The 19696-nt window shown below is 34.0% G+C and overlaps 1 long non-coding RNA gene across 1 annotated transcript; it reads right to left on the reverse strand.

Annotated features, from left to right (window-relative positions):
* Window positions 1-5405: 5405 nt before the first annotated feature.
* Window positions 5406-19689, reverse strand: LOC126878706 (uncharacterized). Its single transcript, XR_007695739.1, has 2 exons — window positions 7707-19689; window positions 5406-7547 (listed from the first exon to the last, which is right to left on the reverse strand). It is a non-coding gene; the product is annotated as an uncharacterized LOC126878706 (long non-coding RNA).
* Between the last annotated feature and the right edge of the window lie 7 nt (window positions 19690-19696).

Raw genomic sequence — 19696 nt, forward strand, 5'->3', positions numbered from 1 at the left:
GATACGTAATTAGAATAGAAACCATCGAACAAATGAATCGCAAAGAATTGGTCTAGATCGTCGTATACTATGAGTTTTTCATACAAAGATAGCTGACAACCTAGCTTGGAATAATAAAAGTATCAGTAGAGGGGGAAATTAGACAATACGTTTTGTGGATGACATGGTACTGATACTGATAAATAATTTGAAAGCCGATTCAATGATTAAAAGAGCTGAAAAAAAACAGAAAAAGTTGGCCTGTGGATTAGTCATAAAAAAACAGACTTCATGACTAATTGGCTACTATGGGTCTGTTATAGAAACCAGGAATGTGTATCGTTAAGATATGGGTGGTAGGGGTACTGTAAGAATTGTAGATATGGTTCATGCAGCAACGTCCGCCAGTAATCATTAAGACAGAGGACTATTAGACAATAATGAAGGTAGCTAAATCTCTCCGGTGAAGTCTCCGATGATAGTGAGGAAAAGTACGGTAGCCTATGTCAGGTTTAGAGGCAGTGAGCCCCCTGGAGAAGCCAAACACCTGAGAAGGTTTTGGTTTGGTTTTCGATTTACGGTTCGTTTGTAAGTCCCTCGACTAGCTTGGGACACAACAGATCCGCCCGGTCAGAGCCCCATATATCTATAGAATAAAATTATTGAAGATACAAAAACGAGTATCTAGGACACGAAATTAGAATACAAACATGTGTATATGTAGGGAAATATTAGATTGGTAGAATGTATAAAATTATATTTTTTTATTTCAACTACGCATCAGCTTACTCAGAGAACTCGAAAAGAAAGGAATTCTTGGTATTTCTCTGCATAACTCGCATCACCCCACAAAAATAAAATTCACCTAATGAAAAACATTGAAACTGATTAAACACTGATATATTTTTACTACCATGGAAGTTTCCGTGAACTAACTGTTTAGCTTACATTTTAACATTTATGAAATCAGTGAGTACCAAGAGTTTACCGTATCCAGCTGCATTATTATAATATAACCCTACAATTATTTCTAGTGTAAAACTGTCTTCCGAGACTCAAAATTATTATGGTTCCATGACATCTCGTAACGCGACAGTTCGTAACCCCACAAATGGTAACGGAGAATTCGTAACGCTGCCAGTTCGTAACGGTCTAATTCGTAACCCCAAAAAAAGTGATACTTTAAAATGGTAAAACTAAGTCGGGAAAATAATGAAACAATTAAAAACAGTTTAACAATAATGTATTTATTATAATAATTAAAACAATTTACATTAATAAATTATATTTCTCAAGACATAATTTCAAAATATATGTATTTTTCTACGAAATATGAGATGTGTTAAAAATCCACAAGGAAAAGAAAAAGTTTTCCTGTAGTTGGCTGTATACCATCAATCACAAAATTGGAAAGAAATCCTTTGTAAAAGGTATATATATATATATTTTTTTTTTTTATTAAAAATCCCTTAAAAGGGCTACATCACAACAAAACGTTTTCGATTTTTATAAAAAATCATCATCAGTGTTCGATCTAAAAATAAGTATAACCGATTTAATGAATATAAAGTTATTATTTAAATTTTGACAAAGGTTAGAGCAAGTTGGTTATACTTACAAACTGGATGCTAGCTGAGCCACAAAGGAAAATATCTGGGTAAAAACCCTTTACATAAAATATAGATGCCTTAAAAGTGCATACTTCAAGAAAAAGGCCTGTGATGGTCACATGGCAAACAGGATAATGCCCTAAGGTAAGGTATACAGGTTTCCCAACACGTGGGATCCAAATTGAGTTGATCACATTTCAATGACTTAATGGCAACTGAATGCGAAATGAGTGATGTTTCTGAAAGGTGTCAAAAGACAGATGGACAACGTGACGTGGAATTTACCCTGTATTACGACAGCCAACTAATTGTTAGTAAAATATTTAATGAAAATTTACATAGTAATAACAAACATCAACAAAGTTGTGGCTATAATTACATTTAAGTAAGTACCTTGAATATGTAAGATGAACGTAAAGTATGAAATGATTATTATAATGAGAAATAGCCAGAATCTATGCAGCCATCTATACATGTTCCTATTCAAATTGGAAGTAAGTCCAACTGTGCTGTTGAAAATTTGATTTACTATGAATTAAAAGGAGTGTTTGGTTTAATTGTACCAATGGCAGAGTAAATTAGAGAGTCTGTGGTAAATGAAAGTCTGATATTAAAGTAGTGTTGAAATTAAGATAAGTTGTATGAGTCACAGGAGGAAACTGATATGATATAATGATATGTGAATTAATTGGTTAAGGTACCTGAGCGTTGATATTGGAAGTGAAGAAGAATATCAATTGAACTAATAACCTGGCAAAAGTATGAGGTCCTTTTATGTAACATAAGCATCTAGGGCTAAACATGTTTATGAAATAGGGATTTTTTCTATTTTTTATACCAAGTTATCGAGTTGAATTGAAAAGGTTTAAAACTGGATGGATGTATGAAGGTGTATTGGAAAACAATCAATATGTGTAAAATTAGAAGGTAGTGAATAATTTGTGATTTGATATCTGAATTGTTTACTGTAATAAGGTGTGATGATATTTAATAATAATAAAATAAATGTTTTTTTAATAATAATAAAATAATAAAAAAAAAAAATTTATACCTTTTACAAAGGATTTCTTTCCAATTTTGTGTTAAAAATGTTTATCCTGATGCTGGGTCGTTAAATTGATAAACGTAATTTTAATGATTGTAACTGTAATAAAAGTTATACTAAATTTACAATCAAGATGCAGTAGAAATAAACAAACCAAGACACATTAAATGCTACTAGGAGCACTCCCGAATCATAATTTACAATGTATATACATTTTAAAATCCAAAACTATGATTTCCAAAGTTTATACATTGTAAATTATGATTCGGGAGTGTTCCTAGTAGCATTTAACGTGTCTTGGTTTGTTTATTTCTACTGCATCTTGATTGTAAACTTAGTATAGTTTCCACGTTAACAAAAATAAAGAGAATAATTTCATTTTGAAATTTTCATATTGAAACTCTCCATAGGGACCTAGACATGGATACTGTTAACAAGACGATAGAAAAATTTGCCAAGAGTCACGAACAACGACTTCTTCAACACGTCAATGTTGAGGCCATCCAGCTCCTCGACAACACGGATCTAGCTAGAAAACTCAAGATGAAGAAACCTTTCGAGTTAGTGAAGTGAAAAATAGTGCACGGTGCAAGTGATGGTACAAGTTAAAATTTTTTGCAATATATTAACAGAACCTAAGGGGTACTATTGAGTTTGTCTCTAGTCTTAAGTTTTTAGTAATAATTTAGGTTAGAAATAAGTTGCTCATTGATCACATTATTTGATCAGATTGTAATGCCCTTAAGCATCTTATTGGTGTTTAATAAATAAAAAAATATATTGAAACTCAATACAAAAGAAGTATTGAAAAGGTGGATAAAAAACTACTTACTATCGAAGTAGTAGATCCAAATCAACCACCTCCAGAAGCAAGCAACAATACACCATTAGAGCCTCCATCAATTCAGAAAGTACGGGACGCAATAAAACACCTAAAAAATAATAAATCTCCATGAACTGATGGTATCTCCGCGGAACTTATTAAATGTGGAGGTGCTACTCTGACCAATCAAATATATAAAATAATACTGAGAGCCTGGAACGAGGAACGAATCCCGGAAGAGTGGTGTATTGGAATCCTTTGCCCGGTACACAAAAAGGTTGATCAATTGGAATGTAGAAACCATAGGGGAATAACCCTCCTTAATACAGCTTACAAAATATTTTCGAGTATCTTATATGGTCACCTAAGTGCACATTCAGAGGAGCTTCTTGGCGCATACCAAAGTGGTTTTAGGCCTGGTCGATCAACAACAGACCAGATCTTTGTGCTAAGGCAAATACTGGAAAAACCAATGAATTCAATATCGACACATACCATCTTAGATTTTAAATCGGCCTATGATAGTGTCCTAAGAAATAAATTGTATGAAGCCATGGATGAATTTCACATCCCCGAAAAACTGATAAGATTCTTTAAGGCTACAATGCGTAAAGTTGTTTGCAAAGTCGAAATACAGGGCGAACAATCACAGGCGTTTGAAACGCATGTTGGGATACGACAGGGAGATGCGCTGCGTGTTCCTTTTCAACATAGCTCTGAAAAAGGCGGTCAGAGATGCCCCAATAGACAATAGAGGAAATATTTTTAATAAATCATCCCAAATTTTGGCATATGCAGATGATGTGGACCTGGTTGCCCGCACAATACGCAAGCTATAAGAAATGTATACCACCTCCTCAAATGCCTCATAAAATATGGGCCTGCAAGTAAACGAGGAGAAAACTGATCAACACCCAATAATAGAGCCCTAAACATCGGTCACCAATTCACGGTTGATAACTCTGTCTTTTAAGTGGTGGACAAATTCACATACTTAGGCTCCCTGATCACTAAGGAGAACGGCATGACGGAAGAATCAAGCGAATGATAATCCTAGCAAACAAATGCTATTTTGGACTGAGTACATATAAGAAGCACAAACTTGAGCCAAAAAACAAAAATAACCATATTCAAAATCCTTATACTAGCAATTTTGACATATGGATTGGAGACATAGACCATCTCCAAGGCAGATGAAAACTTGCTTATATTTGAACGAAGGATCCTGAGAGAAATACATATTCGGAGGCATCTGTGAAAATGGTATTTGGAGGAGGAGGTACAATTATGAGGTATACCACAGGTATAAACATTATATTTTGTGGGTAAAGAGGTAATAGCTCTTATGAGAATAGGCAGACTAAGATGGGCCGGACATCTAGCAAGATCACAGTAGAACAACCCTCCTAGAAGAATCCTTATATCACAACCTGTTAGAAGTAGAAATAGGGGTAGGCCAAAAATCAGATGGAAGGATAGTGTAGATAAGTTTGGGAGAAAAATAGGCGCAGAAAACAGGACCCTGTTAGCAATGGATAGGGCTGACTGGCGTAATAGACTTGGGAAGGTCGAGGCTCTTTCATAGGGCTGTAGCACCATTGATGATGATGAATTTCATTTTAACGTTACAAATTATACAGTTATGAATTATGCTGGTTACGAATTGTCGGTGTTACGAACTGTTGCCGTTACCATTTTTGGGGTTACGAACTGTCGCGTTACGAGATGTCTTGTCACGGAAAATTATATATACACACAGATAAATAACAATCCCTATGCATTAAAAATATAGTCTTTGATTTCCCGGTGTCAGTGCCTTTTTTTTCAAAATTCCTTGGTATAAGATTTTATTGGGGTATATTTGCTATGGATTTCATTGGTGTTGTTTTTGACTATTGCTATGTCAAAACGATTAATTAAATTAACTAACACTGAAGATTTCAAAACGTTAAAACTAAAAATTTTTTATTTCACAATTAATTATAATCCTACAGATATTTCTAATGTCACTTCAAGATGTCGAGACTCAAAATTATATACATATACAGATAAATTAATAATAATCCCTATGCACTAAAAATAATATAGTCTTTGATTTTCCAGCTTCAGTGTCTTAATTGTCCATTAAAATTCCTTGTTATGTGATTTTATTTATATTTTAAAGGGTATATTTTCTATGGATTTCATTGTTGTTGTTTTACTTTGTTATGTCCAAACGATTAATCAAATTAATTAACACTGAAGATTTCAAGACGTATAAAAAAATATTTTTTTTTCATTTACGAACTTCAAAATTAAAATATTTGAGACCCTTCAGGCAGTATCGAATTTATAACAATTACCTAATCAAATAACCTATCTAGAATGCAATTTTAGAATAGATACTTTCCTCATTCCCTAACCCGAAACTTTATACATAGTTAAATATTAATTTTTACTTAATAGGTTTGTTCGTAGAACGATCAGCAACCGTTGCCAACCGTCATGACGCAAGCGCGTTCGTAGTCTACGAACTCGAACTGTTAACTGCGCAGCGCTAACTGTTAACTGCGCATGCGTCTGATGGTTGGCAACGGTTGCTGATCGATTGGATCGTACTACGAACAAACCTAATATAAGTTAGGAGTTACAGACTTCACTTATTTTTTCATCAACAAATGCAAATGCAAAATGCTAGTTAATTAATAGCAGTAGACTGCGTTGTATTTAAAGGAGTAACGGTCTGATATTTTTTGTAAAATGCATTAGATGAACTTTAGAAAACCCACAAAATATAAAATATAAGACACGTGTGAGAAAAATCGAGATAAGTTACTTGAACGGTAAATAAGCATTTTAAGATTAGATATATTTATAATAAGAACATTATTTTCACTGGACTATCCAGCAATAATCTTCATAATATTCTACATTATTGGACGGTCTTTGCAAAAATGTGGAAATAAAAATCCAAATTAAATTAAAAAAATACCAAAACAAAAAAAAACATTTAATTTGGGTCGTCTGGCTCTATCGCTGTTACTTTTTTTGCTATTCTAATGAAAAAAATGAAACCTGCATTAATGTACTATAAAAACAACAAATTTAAGTAATTTTTTTAAGAATCTAATAATATTTTATCGAAATGAGTACTATTTTAACGAAATGTTTCAAAAATACCTTCTAACGGAGTGGAACTCCGTTACTCCGAATTTCAGACGGCTTTATTTTTAATTATACCATGGGTCTCGACGAATTCCCAAGCTGGAGGCCGCTCTACCAGGCACAACACCCCGTCAGGTACGTCGTCTACAGACAATTCCAAGTTCCAACATCAAAAAGTTTTATAATACCCCTGTTCGTCCGTCTAAAGATCTAGTCTACTGGCAAAGATCGATCCCACCGTAACCGATAATCTCAACGGAAATAGGGGCTCGTGTGACAATCGTAGCGAGCTACGATTGCATAGTAAAGTCACATTGTTTTGACCCTTTCGATTCTCGGAACTCCAATAGATATCGTTGCCAACTTTGTCTAGAAAGGATACGGTCTTAGAGGTCTTAAGAGCTTTGCATCATTACCCACTCGAGTAAGTGCGTCAACCATTTTCCGAACCTTTGGTTCCTCTCGTACTGAGCAGGACTACTATCGCAACAACCAAGCTTTATTACGATAAAACCTGTCACACGACGGTCTACATCTAGCTTACGTTCCCTGTCTATGGGTGAGCAGCCTGTCGCTTTTGATCCTTCTCCTTAGAAGAACCAAAAGCGACATCGCTATTAACGCTTGGCCGCCAAGCCAGTTATCCCTGTGGTTACTCTTCGCCACCTTTTGCTGAAAACTCTTCAATCCAAAAGAATTGATAGACCGTGCTTTCGCAGTCCCTATGCATGCTGAACATCAGGATCAAGCCAGCTTTTGCCCTTTTGTTCTACGTGAGTTTTCTGTCCTCTGAGCTGGCTTTAACCCTTTCACTGCGCATGGCACGGATCAGTGCCGGGATAAGTGTCCACAGCGTGCGTGGCACGGATCCGTGACACATGCACATTCACACTTCCATTAGGAACAAGCCAGCTTTTGCCCTTTTGTTCTACGCAAGGTTTATGACCTCGCCGAGCTGGTCTTAACACTTTCACTGCGCATGACACGGAACAGTGCCGGGCTGAGTGTTCAGTGTTCGTGGCACGGATCCGTGACACATGACCATTCAAACTTCCATTAGGATCAAACCAGCTTTTGTCCTTTTGTTCTACGCGAAGTTTATGACCTCGCTGAGCTGGTCTTAACCCTTTCACTGCGCACGACACGAATCAATGCCGGGCTGAGTGTTCACAGTGTGCGAGGCACGGATCCGTGACACATGCACATTTAAACGTCCATTAGGATCAAGCCAACTTTTGCCCTTTTGTTCTACGCGAGGTTTCTGTTCTCTCCGAGCTGGTTTTAACCCTTTCACTGCGCATGACACGAATCAGTGCCGGGATAAGTGTCCACATCGTGCGTGGCACGGATCCGTGACACATGCACTTTCAAACTTCCATTAGGATCAAGCCAGCTTTTGCCCTTTTGTTCAACGCGAGGTTTATGACCCCGCTGAGCTGGTCTTAACCCTTTGACTGCGCATGACACGGATCAGTGCCGGGCTGAGTGTTCACAGTGTACGTGGCACGGATCCGTGACACATGCACATTTAAACTTCTATTAGGATCAAGCCGGCTTTTGTCTTTTTGTTCTACGTGAGGTTTCTGTCCACACCGAGCTGGCGTTAACCCTTTCACTGCGCATGACACGGATCAGTGCCGGGCAGAGTGTTCAGTGTGCGTGGCACGGATCCGTGACACATACACATTCAAACTTCCATTGCCAGTAGAAAATGTCTTCCAAAAAAATGTAGCAGTGAAAGGGTTAAGAAACGTGCGTTATTCAAACTCTCCGTCTGACAGTCTCATCGAATCGGATCAGGGTGGGGGTTAGTTGACGCTCGAAACGAAGCACACAAACGCTAGCCGGGTATCCGAAAGGCAAGCCTTGTCGGAGCCACGAAACCGACGAACGACACAACGCAACGAAATGCCACTCCGTGCTCTTGACTTAACAGTACTGTGACAGTCACCGCCTTGTGAGCGAACGACGCACGCGTTTCGCCTTACTCTGTTAGTAAAAAATCGGTAGAACCTTTGAAAAATGTGTTTGGTTGAACTAATGTACACTTAAAAAATACAGCTTATTTACCTGCGAATGACACGAATCAGTGCAGGGCTGAGTGTACAGTGTGCGTGGCACCGATCCGTGACACATGCACATTCAAACTTCCATTAGGATCAAGTCAGCTTTTGTCCTTTTGTTCTACGTGAGGTTTTTGTCGTCGCTGAGCTGGCGTTAACTCTTTCACTGCGCATGACACGGATCAGTGCCGGGATAAGTGTTCACAGTGTGTGGGGCACGGATCCGTGACACATGCACATTCAAACTTCCATTGCCAGTAGAAAATGTCTTCCAAAAAAATGTAACAGTTAAAGGGTTAAGAAACCTGCGTTATTCTTTGACAGATGAACCGCCCCAGTCAAACTCTCCGTCTGACAGTCTCATCGAATCGAATCAGGGTGGTGGTTAGTTGATGCTCGAAACGAAGCACACAAACGCTAGCCGGCTATCCGAAAGGCAAGCCTTGTCGGAGCCACGAAACCGACGAACGGCACAACGCAACGAAACGTCACTACGTGCCCTTGACTGAACAATACCGTGACAGTCACCGCCTCGTGAGCGAACGACGCACGCCTTACCCTGTTAGTAAAGAATCGGTAGAACCTTTGAAAAATGTGTTTAGTGGAACTAATGTACACTTAAAAAATACAGCTTATTTACTAAATGAAGAATTCGCTGGACAGCAAGAAAATCACATCTATATTAATATCAATGTGCACGTACAAATATTAAGTCTACTTATTTCATGGTGTTTAATGAAAAGGATAATCAAACAAAAATATTTATCAACTTCGTGAACTAGAGTTCGTCAATATTTGCAACCCCATCATATAAACATTAAGTACATAAATAAGTGTGGATGGAGTGACAAATATCGATATTTTCTATTCTTATTGTATTCTAGAAAATTATACATCAAGAATAAACTATACTGTAAGATACTAATAAATATATCCCGAAAATCACAGATTTTATCACTTTCCTTTTCAATAAACATAATTATTCCTTTTCAATAAACATAATTTTGAGTTTAATATTGTTGAAATATTTTAGACGCAGTGACGTACGTAATTATATACCTAAAAATTAAACTTCACGTTCATAGGGGACTCAACAAATATCACTGGACAGTTAAAAAGAAGAACAACGAATGCATGAAGGCGGAAGTGGGAATGCCGAGATGGATTCCTCGTATTGGATGAAGATATCAGAGGAACGCTTGAGGTGGCACCAAATGATACCAAAATGCTGAATTCTGAAATAAAAACCAACTTAACTTGAAGCGACGGTTAATACGGGTAAAGCAAAGCCAATAAAGGAACTTAAAAGTATCATGCATCATATTAAATCGGGAACGGAAATCTTAAACAGGGTGTTAGTAAATAAGTATGAAAAACTTTAAGGGGTAATTCTACATGAAAAAATAATGACAGTTTGCTCTATAAACGTATGTCCGCAAATGCTTCGTTTCCGAGATACGGGGTGTTGAAATTTTTATTTCAAACTGCGAAATTTTTTATTACTCTAAGACGTTTGAGCTATGGAAATTAAATTTAGTGGGTTTTAAGAGGTAGTTATTGCGCATTTCTTGATATAGAAATAACAATTTTGTACTCATCATTGACGCGCCTACGGGTAATGGTCTGAATTTTTTTAAAGAAAAAAATAGTACGCCACTGAGATATTTTAAATTAAAAATTATTTTTGTATTCCACGTTTAATTTATGATGAAGAACCTTTCTTGTCGTTTTTTCATATGGTGCACCGTTTTTATGCAAAAAAATAAAACGTCTTCCCGCGTATTTTTCATTTCGTAATACATTATCAAGAACCCTCCAAAATTATAATACCAAACTAGAATAACAGAAAATATTTCTAAAAAGATTTTAACTATGTGCAGGGCTACAACAAATGTTCAAAATTACCTCCTTTAAAGGTGACAGTAATTTTATATTCACCATTAGCGCGCGTACGGGTAATGGCCCGTATGTTTTAAAGAAAAAAATAGTACGCCACTGAGATATGTCAAATTAAAAATCATTTTTGAATTCCTCGTTCAATTTACGACAAAAAATCGTTCTTATCTTTTTTTCATATGAGGCGCCGTTTTTATGCCAAAAAATAAAACATCTTAACGTTTACAATGTATTTGAAATAAGTTTCTATGCATATGGATTCTACCTCAAATAATTTGTAAGTGTTAAGATATTTTATTTTTTTTTTTTTTGTATAAAAACGGCGCCGCATATTATGAAAAAAAGATAAGAATGATTTTCTGTCGTAAATTGAACGAGGAATTCAAAAATTATTTTTGATTTAACGTATCTCAGTGGTGTACTATTTTTTTTTTCTTTGAAAAATTCAGACCATTACCTGTATGGGCGTCAATGGTGAATATAAATTTATTCTGTCACCCTTAAAGGAGGTAATTTTGAACATTTGTTGTAGCTTTGCACTTAGTTAAAATCTTTTTAGTAATATTTTCTGTTATTGTTCTACTTTGGTCGTATTATTATATTAAAGAGTTCTTGATAATGTATTAAGAAATGAAAAATACGTGCGAAGATGTTTTATTTCTTCGCATAAAAACGGTGCACCATATGAAAAAATACAAGAAAGGTTCTTCATCATAAATTAAACAAGGAATACAAAAATAATTTTTAATCTGAAATATCTCAGTGGCGTACCATTTTTTTCTTTAAAAAAATTCAGACCATTACACGTAGGCGCGCCAATGACGAATACAAATTTGTTATTTGTTTGTCAAAAAATGTGCAATAAGTACCTCTTAAAACTCACTAAAAGTAATTTTTATATCTCAACCGGTCTTGGAGCAATAAAAAAATTAGCAGTTTGAAATAAAAATTTCAACAACCTGTATCTCGGAAACGAAGCTTTTGCGGACATACGTTTATAGAGCAAACTGTCATTATTTTTTCATATAGAATTACCCCTTAAAGTTTTTCATACTTATTTACTAACACCCTGTATAAATAGCAACAGTGATAATATAACCCCATACGCATAGGATACAGACAGAAAAATTACCAATTTAGTCTAGTTTTGAATTACCTAGAGTTTCTGTCAGGAGGAAAATGCATCACACCATGATCTTGCATGTACTGTTTTGGCAAAAATTGAAAAATTATAAACAGATGAACAGAAGCAGCTTATCAATAAATAACACGATATTTCCTATAGTTTCCAATATTCTAGTTTATGACTTATTATAAATCTTAGGATGCTATATCTCCCAAAAAAGTAGCAGTTATTAACAACCCTTCCAAAACCATATTTTTTTATTCTTTCAATATTTTGACCATAATTTTTATATATAAATGTTTTATGTTATTTTATTTTTAATAATATATGTAGATGAGCCGTATAAGCAATTTTGGATTCTATCCTACTTAATTTACTGACTAGATCTAAAATATTTCAACAACGTTTTTAGGAAAACCTTTATTTTTATTAATGCCTCTTTGAAAAAAAAAAACCTTTTTTAAGTAGTAAGAAATAAACATTATCAATGTACGAATTATATTATACTAACATTCCTGACCAAAAATAAAATAGGCATATATACCAAAACAAAGTTTTTCCATAAAACATAATCCCCCTGAACTAATGACTGAAAACTTAATTACTAAAAAAATTAATTTCATAAAAATATATTTCTGCAGCTTCGAGATAGGCTATATTGACTTTTAGAAGGACCAAACACTGAGATTAGTACCTCCCATAAATATTTAATATAAACTATGATTCAGTTGCAAGTTACAGGAGTATAGGAAGGGACAGCCCCTTAGATGTACTACAGGGTGTAACAAAAAGACAGGTCATAAATTAAATCACATATTCTGGGACCAAAAATAGTTCGACTGAACGTAACTTACCTTAGGTCAAATGTGCATAAAAAAGTTACAGCCCTTTGAAGTTACAAAATGAAAATCGATTTTTTTCAATATGTCGAAACCTATTAGAGATTTTTTATTGAAAGTGGACATGTGGCATTCTTACAGTAGGAACATCTTAAAAAAATAATAGTGAAATTTGAGAACTCCATAAAAATTTTATGAGCGTTTTGTTCCCTTAAACCCACCCAAACATTTGTCTACGTTTCAAATACATTAATTACACAACGTTTTTAAAACTTTTTTGCCTCTCAGTACTTTTAGATAAGCCAGCTGTTATCGAAATATTTTGATTACATATTTGTAAAATCCACCACAAATTTGTAAATGGTTAAGTAAGATGATAGAATATTATTTTCATAATATTATTTCCAGGTCTCTATAATCTTACTTAATCACTTAAAAATATGTGGTGAATTTTACAAATGTTCAAAATATCTCGATAACTGGTTTATCGAAAAAATACCAAGAGGCAAAAAAGTTATAAAAACATTGTGTTTAACTAATGACACCACAATAATAATTTAATTGGAACATACACAAATAATGGGCGGGGTTTAAGGGAACAAAACCCTCATAAAATTTTTATGGGGTGCACAAATTTCACTGTTTTTTTAGATGTTCCTGACATGAGAATGCCACATGTCCAATTTAAATAAAAAAACCTCAGTTTTCGATATATTGGAAAAAAAATCGATTTTCAGTTAGTAACTTCAAAGGGCTGTAACTTTTTTTATGTGTACATTTGTACAAAAGTAAGTTAGGGTCAATCGAACTATTTTTGGTCCCAGAATATGTGATTTAATTTATGACCTGTCTTTTTGTTACACCCTGTATATTACCCGAATGCTTAACACAAAAATTAAATGTTGTTAGTAGTGACCAAAGAAAATAAATAGTGATTACGAAATATTACATACAAACAAATCTAAATTCGTTAAACAATGCTAATAAAATTATAAACTTCGTGCAAATCATTTAGATAAAAGTGAAACAACACGTTATACATCGTATCGGCAGTATTATTCGGCAATTATTAAGTAGTTGTATTTGTATTATTATATAGTTGTTTCGTTTTAGACAACGAAAAAGAAAACATACACTGGGGTGCAAAATTAACCGGACACCTTAAAAATTGTTCATTTTTGATGTCGCGAATTTTCTAAACCTGTTGTCCGATTTAAGTGATTTTTTAATATATTACAACCTTATTCTTTAACAATATCGCTGTAATAATATTGTTGCTTAACAGGTAAATTTTCATTGTATACCGGGTGTATCAATGAAACTGTATTTTTTTCTCAATCTTCCCATCACCCTGTTTAATATTCTAGCATTTATAAAATACTCAAATTAAAACCCAACTGTAGCCTCATGTTTTCTCAACATTCTGTTTTTTGATTAATTCGCTTATGTTGGACCATAAAAAAGTTAGGTACTTTAACAATTATCCATATTTTTCATCAATACAGGATGTTTTTAAATAAGTATGGCAAACTTCAAGGGGTAATTCTACATGAAAAAACAATGACAGTTTGCTTTATAAACCTATGTCCGCAAATGCTTCGTTTCTGAGATAGAGTGTTAAAATTTTTCTTACAAACTGACGATTTATTTATTGCTTTAAAACCAGTTGAGATATGCTAATGAAATTTGGTGGGTTTTAAGACGTAGTTATTGTACATTTTTTCACATACAAGTAAGAATTTAATATTCACCATTGGCGCGCATACGGGTAATATGAGCCGTCATATTACCCGTATACGCTCCAATGGTGAAAATTAAATTCTTGTACGTGAAAAAATGTACAGTAACTACGTCTTAAAACCCAGCAAATTGCATTTGCATATCTCAACCGGTTTTAAAGCAATAAATAAATCATCAATTTGTAAGAAAAATTTCATCACCCCCTATCTCGGAAACGAAGCATATGCGGACATACCGTTTATAAAGCAAACTGTCATCATTTTTTCATGCAGAATTACCCCTTAAAGTTTGCACTACTTATTTAAAAACACCCTGTATTGATGAAAAACATGGCTAGTTGTTAAAGTATCTAACTATTTTATTATCCAACATAAACGAATGAATCAAAAAACAAAATGTTGAGAAAACATAAAGCTATAGTTTGATTTTAATTTCAGTATTTTATAAATGCTAGAATATTCCACAGGATGATGCGAACTTTGAGAAAAAAACACAGTTGGATTGGTACACCCGGTATACAATGAAAATTTAACTGTTTAGCAACAATACTATTACAGCGATATTGTTAAGAATAAGGCTATAATATATTAAAAAATCACTTAAATCGGACAGCAGGTTCAGGAAATTTGAGACATCAAAAATGACTCATTTCTAAGGTGGCCGATTAATTTTGCACCCCGGTGTACTTCAAAATTCAGTTATATTACTCATGAACAAAAATATGGAATATTTATATTATGACACCATAACTTGAAATAATTACGGAATATTTTGCTAAACCTATTATTACTATAGGGTTTAACAGATCAGTGGAAGCATGGAAAAAAATAAAAAAACATAAGTAATAAACGAAGTAAAAATATCATAGAGATAATTACATCAAAAGAGTGGACAAAGTATTATTGGACATACAAAATTATTGCAGGAAAATAGACAGGGGTATAGTTGACAGGACCCTGTGAAAACAATGACGGAGGAAGCCAAAATTACAGAGGATATATAACTATAGCACTAAAGAAAGTCAAAAATAACAAAGCACCAGGACCAGGGAACATCAAAATGGAACTGCTGAAATATGGAAGCGCAAGGATCGTATCCTTTATATGAGTATTATTCAATAAAATTGAAGCATGAGAGATTCCAGATGAGTATAATACAAATGGGGCAGTTTAGCTTGAGAAGGACGTACCAAACCGAGGTTATTGAACCAATGACAGCTGACCTGTACATTGAAAACATTTAGATCAGGTTTTGCCATTTGTCAACCGTAATGGATATGACAGATTCGTGCTAATGCACGATAACACAAGTTTTATATCCCTAGAATAATGAATGCTTACCTTGATGAGGTTTAATTTGAATTAGCCACCATATAGGCCGGATTTAAATCTGATCGAGCATGCGTGGGACACTTTAAAACGCCATATTCGGAAAAGACATCCCGTTCCTATGCTAATGAGAGAGATAAGGATTGCAGCACAAGAAGAATGGAATACAATTCGTCAAGCAAATATGGATTTAATTCAGAGTATCCCAAGACGGTTCCAAGCAGTTGTCAAAAATCGAGGAGGGAATACTCTATTAATTTTATTGTTTTTTAAACAAAACATTAAAATATGACGTCTTAAGTAATACTTAGTTACAAGATATTTTTTGTTTTCATTCCAAAAATTTCAATGTTTATTTTTTTTAATTATTACTTAAAATGGGTTTAATTTTTTTAATTATTCACTTAAAACGTGTTAAATAAATAATAATGCATATTCAATTGTGTAAGAGCATGTAAATTTAAATAAGTAAATTAAATAAGTAAATAAAATAAGTAAATTTAAAGAAAATTTCATTGAACACATTTTTTATTCAGTTGAAGAATATCTTCAATTCTAAATGCTACTATTTTTGTTGTTAGTTTGTTTAATGTGTTTGTTTATTTGCCTAATTGACTAATTCTATACAGATACCATGTTTTTCTAAAAGAAAAGAAAAGTATTTATTTATTTATTTAAATAGGTTTTCTTTTTAGCAAAAAATTATTTGGTAACATCTACCCATCACATTGAACATATTTGCGATAATTTCAAAATATTCCATATTTTTGTCAATGGGGGTATAAACCTAATTCTTTCTCTTAATCTGTTATCACAACCACAGTCTAAGATTGGTCATAAAATATGTGAGAAGTCTGTTAATGCCATTAAGTTTCCCATTTAAGTGTCATTCAGATATGGGAAGAAAATGTATTATAATTAAACACGTTCTATACTGGGACAATTCAAATTTTGTGCAAAATTTGAAATTAAATACATTTTTCATTATAAAATATCAAATCATAACCTAAAAAGTCGTGGAACAACTTTTGGGTTACAGTGGAACTGTCCAACAATGTATCAACAAATATACTAAATGATAATGTCAATCATTAGAAATAAGAATGTTAATAGAACAATAAAAGCACAAAAGGAGCGAGCATGTTATTTTAGAAAAAGCAGAAAAATGAAACCAATTGTATTGGGCGTCGTTAATGATTACCTAAAGGTATGTATAGACATGCGCACAGAAGTTGGATCGTGTGCGCACCGTTTGTGTGCCACTTGAAAACACGTACTAATCTAAGGAACCCGCCAAGATCGCGTACCGCACACACGGCGCAAAGTGTTCGGCGCGTACCTTCATACAAACACTATCGATTCTGCTGCAGAAATTAAGGTTATGCTTTACATAGTTATTATGTAAGGGTATTTAAAGGAACTAATGAAGAGCAAATAGAAATTTTTAAGTTTATAAAATGTCGTATTTATATGAATTTTTTTAGACGAAGAAACAAGTAGTAGGCAAGTCAACTAGCGCTGAAAAAATGGTGCTTGTAACAAATTATGCCACTGCTAATAGCTAATATGTCACCTATTTTTGTATTCTTAAGAAAAAATTTAAACACATATGCTTAAAGTGCACAACTGGAATACAAAGGAGTAAATACAAATGCTTGGATTACTGGAACAATGTTTTTAGAATGTTTTAAGCACATTACTAATACTAAGTAATGTTTGTATTGCAACAATAATACTGTTCCCTGTTCCCAATTGCAGTTATAGACTTGGTATTACATACTTTGGACAATTTAGGGAATATTACAATAACCCTGTGGATAAACTGATGGTAAAGTCCAGATGTCTCGCTCAATGGCCAAATTTTTAGGAAGAAAAGCATTTGCAACTGCCTTCACACCAGTTAATAAAATTAAGGTATAATGAAGGAGAAATTTTGCTTTTAACTCAAGAATATTCCAAAGATAGGAAAAATGCAGGTAAAAGTACTAATGTAATATTATGGATGACTGTAACTGAATATAATTAATCTCGAACCATGCTGCTACAAAACCTGCTCTAAAGACAGTTTCTAAAGGCTCCACTCATAAAAAATAATAAAAAAAGAAGATTGCTTTCAACAATCTCCTATTAAAAAAACGAAAGTAGCGAAAATCGAGTCGACTGAATAATTACTCAACTTATGGGAGAAAACGGCTCCATTTAAACTTACAGAATAGAAAGACGATGATAAAACAGACCTGGTGCAAAACTATGGCTTTTTAATTATGACTTTTTTCATTTAATATAGAAAACTAATAATTAGTAATATACTTATTCATTCGTTAGTAACAAAATGTCCAAATATCACAAATTCCACTATGAAATATGATGTTGTCGTATAGTAACTCTAGTAGTTTTATGCATTTTTACTAAATTAAAGTACTTTTTACATTTAGACTAATACACTAATCACAAAAAGTATGGCATAATTTTTGAAACAGAAAAAAAGTTTAATAATAATTTTTAATTTTGCACTATATCTGGTTGAGTTTTCAATGAAGAAATGCGTTCTGACAAAAAATGAGTAATATAAGGTCAGAACACGCAGACAAAATTGTGGGTTTAATTCGAGATGGAAGATCGCAGCAATATATTGCTGATGTTATTGGAATCCAGCGTTTCAAGAGCTTTAAGAAGGTATAGAGAAAGTGGAGGATATTTAAGAAGACCAGTTCCAGGACTTCCCAGGTGCACGAACCCCGCAGATGAGCGTTATTTACATCTGCAGACTTTGCGTACATATTTTGTTGTCAAGCTGTAACTTTCACAGTTGCCTAGCTGTAACATTATGTGTACACAATGTCTGCAGATGTCAATAACGTTCACCTGCGGGGTTCGTGAACCTGGGAAGTCGTGAAACTGGTCTTCTTGTGTATCCTCTTAATCCTCTACTTTCTCTACACCTTCTTAAAGCTCTTGAAACACTGGATTGTTGGATTCCCATAACATCAGCAACATATTGCTGCGATCGTACATCTCCAATTAAAGGTCTGCCATTTGGTCTGCTTTTTCTGACGTTGTATTACTCATTTTTTGTAAGAACGCACCTTCTCATTGAAAACTCAAAGTATACATAGTGCACAGATCAAATTCTCGGAACACAAATGTCCAAAATTCTGTTTTGCCAGATGCGATTTTTTAAATCCCCCAGTTTTAAACTAAAATTCCCCCAAATTTAAGCTCAAATCCCCCAAATTTAAATTTTTGGCGCATTATAATAGCTTTGTTCGCGGAGACACAAATGCGCATGCGCAGTTCCGTTTTCAAGTTCTTGAAAACGGAACTGCGCATGCGAATCAGTCCGAAACCAGCCATGGACTGTCTCCGCGAACAAAGCTAATAAATTAGTAGCAGTAGTAGTCAAATGTAGAGAACAGTAAACCAAAATTATACTACTTATCAACAGAGGGAACTGACATAATTTATAGGTTCTATCGTCTTCAATAATTTATGACAGTAGAATAATATACAGTTCTTTCTATGTACATTCGCAAATTTAATTTACCATGACCGTTAAAATCCTTCATAATTTTCCCCCAAAAAATCCTCCAACCATTTCTGCTCATAAAAATTCCCCCAGACACTTTCAAATTACCCCAAAATAGGGGGGAAATACCCCAATCTGGCAACTCTATGTTTTAACAACGTTGTGTTTACTGTTTCTTTGTCTGCAAAAACACGCTTCAACTTGAAATGTTATGGGTTTGTAGACACCCAAAGAAGACGATAGACGAGTATTATAACATTCTGCTAAAAATTGAAAATTGTTTTTAAACTTCTTTTCTATTTCAAAAATTATGCGAGACTTTTTGTGATTAGTGTATATTAAAATTAGAAAATGTCCCAGTATACAACAATTTTCCCTACAACAGATATTTTTTGTCGCATGCTTCACTTTTATCTTGAATGTTTACACATCTAAAGTAACAACTAAACAAATGACAACAAATGAAAATGTAACACTATATATTCAACAGCCAACCAAATCAACTCTTGACTTATCTCACAGCAAAGCAAAAAAACGTCTCAAGAGAACATAACGTTTCTTCTTATATACAAAACGT

Source organism: Diabrotica virgifera, chromosome 10 (assembly GCF_917563875.1).
Source record: "Diabrotica virgifera virgifera chromosome 10, PGI_DIABVI_V3a".
In the NCBI taxonomy this organism is placed as follows: domain Eukaryota; kingdom Metazoa; phylum Arthropoda; class Insecta; order Coleoptera; family Chrysomelidae; genus Diabrotica; species Diabrotica virgifera.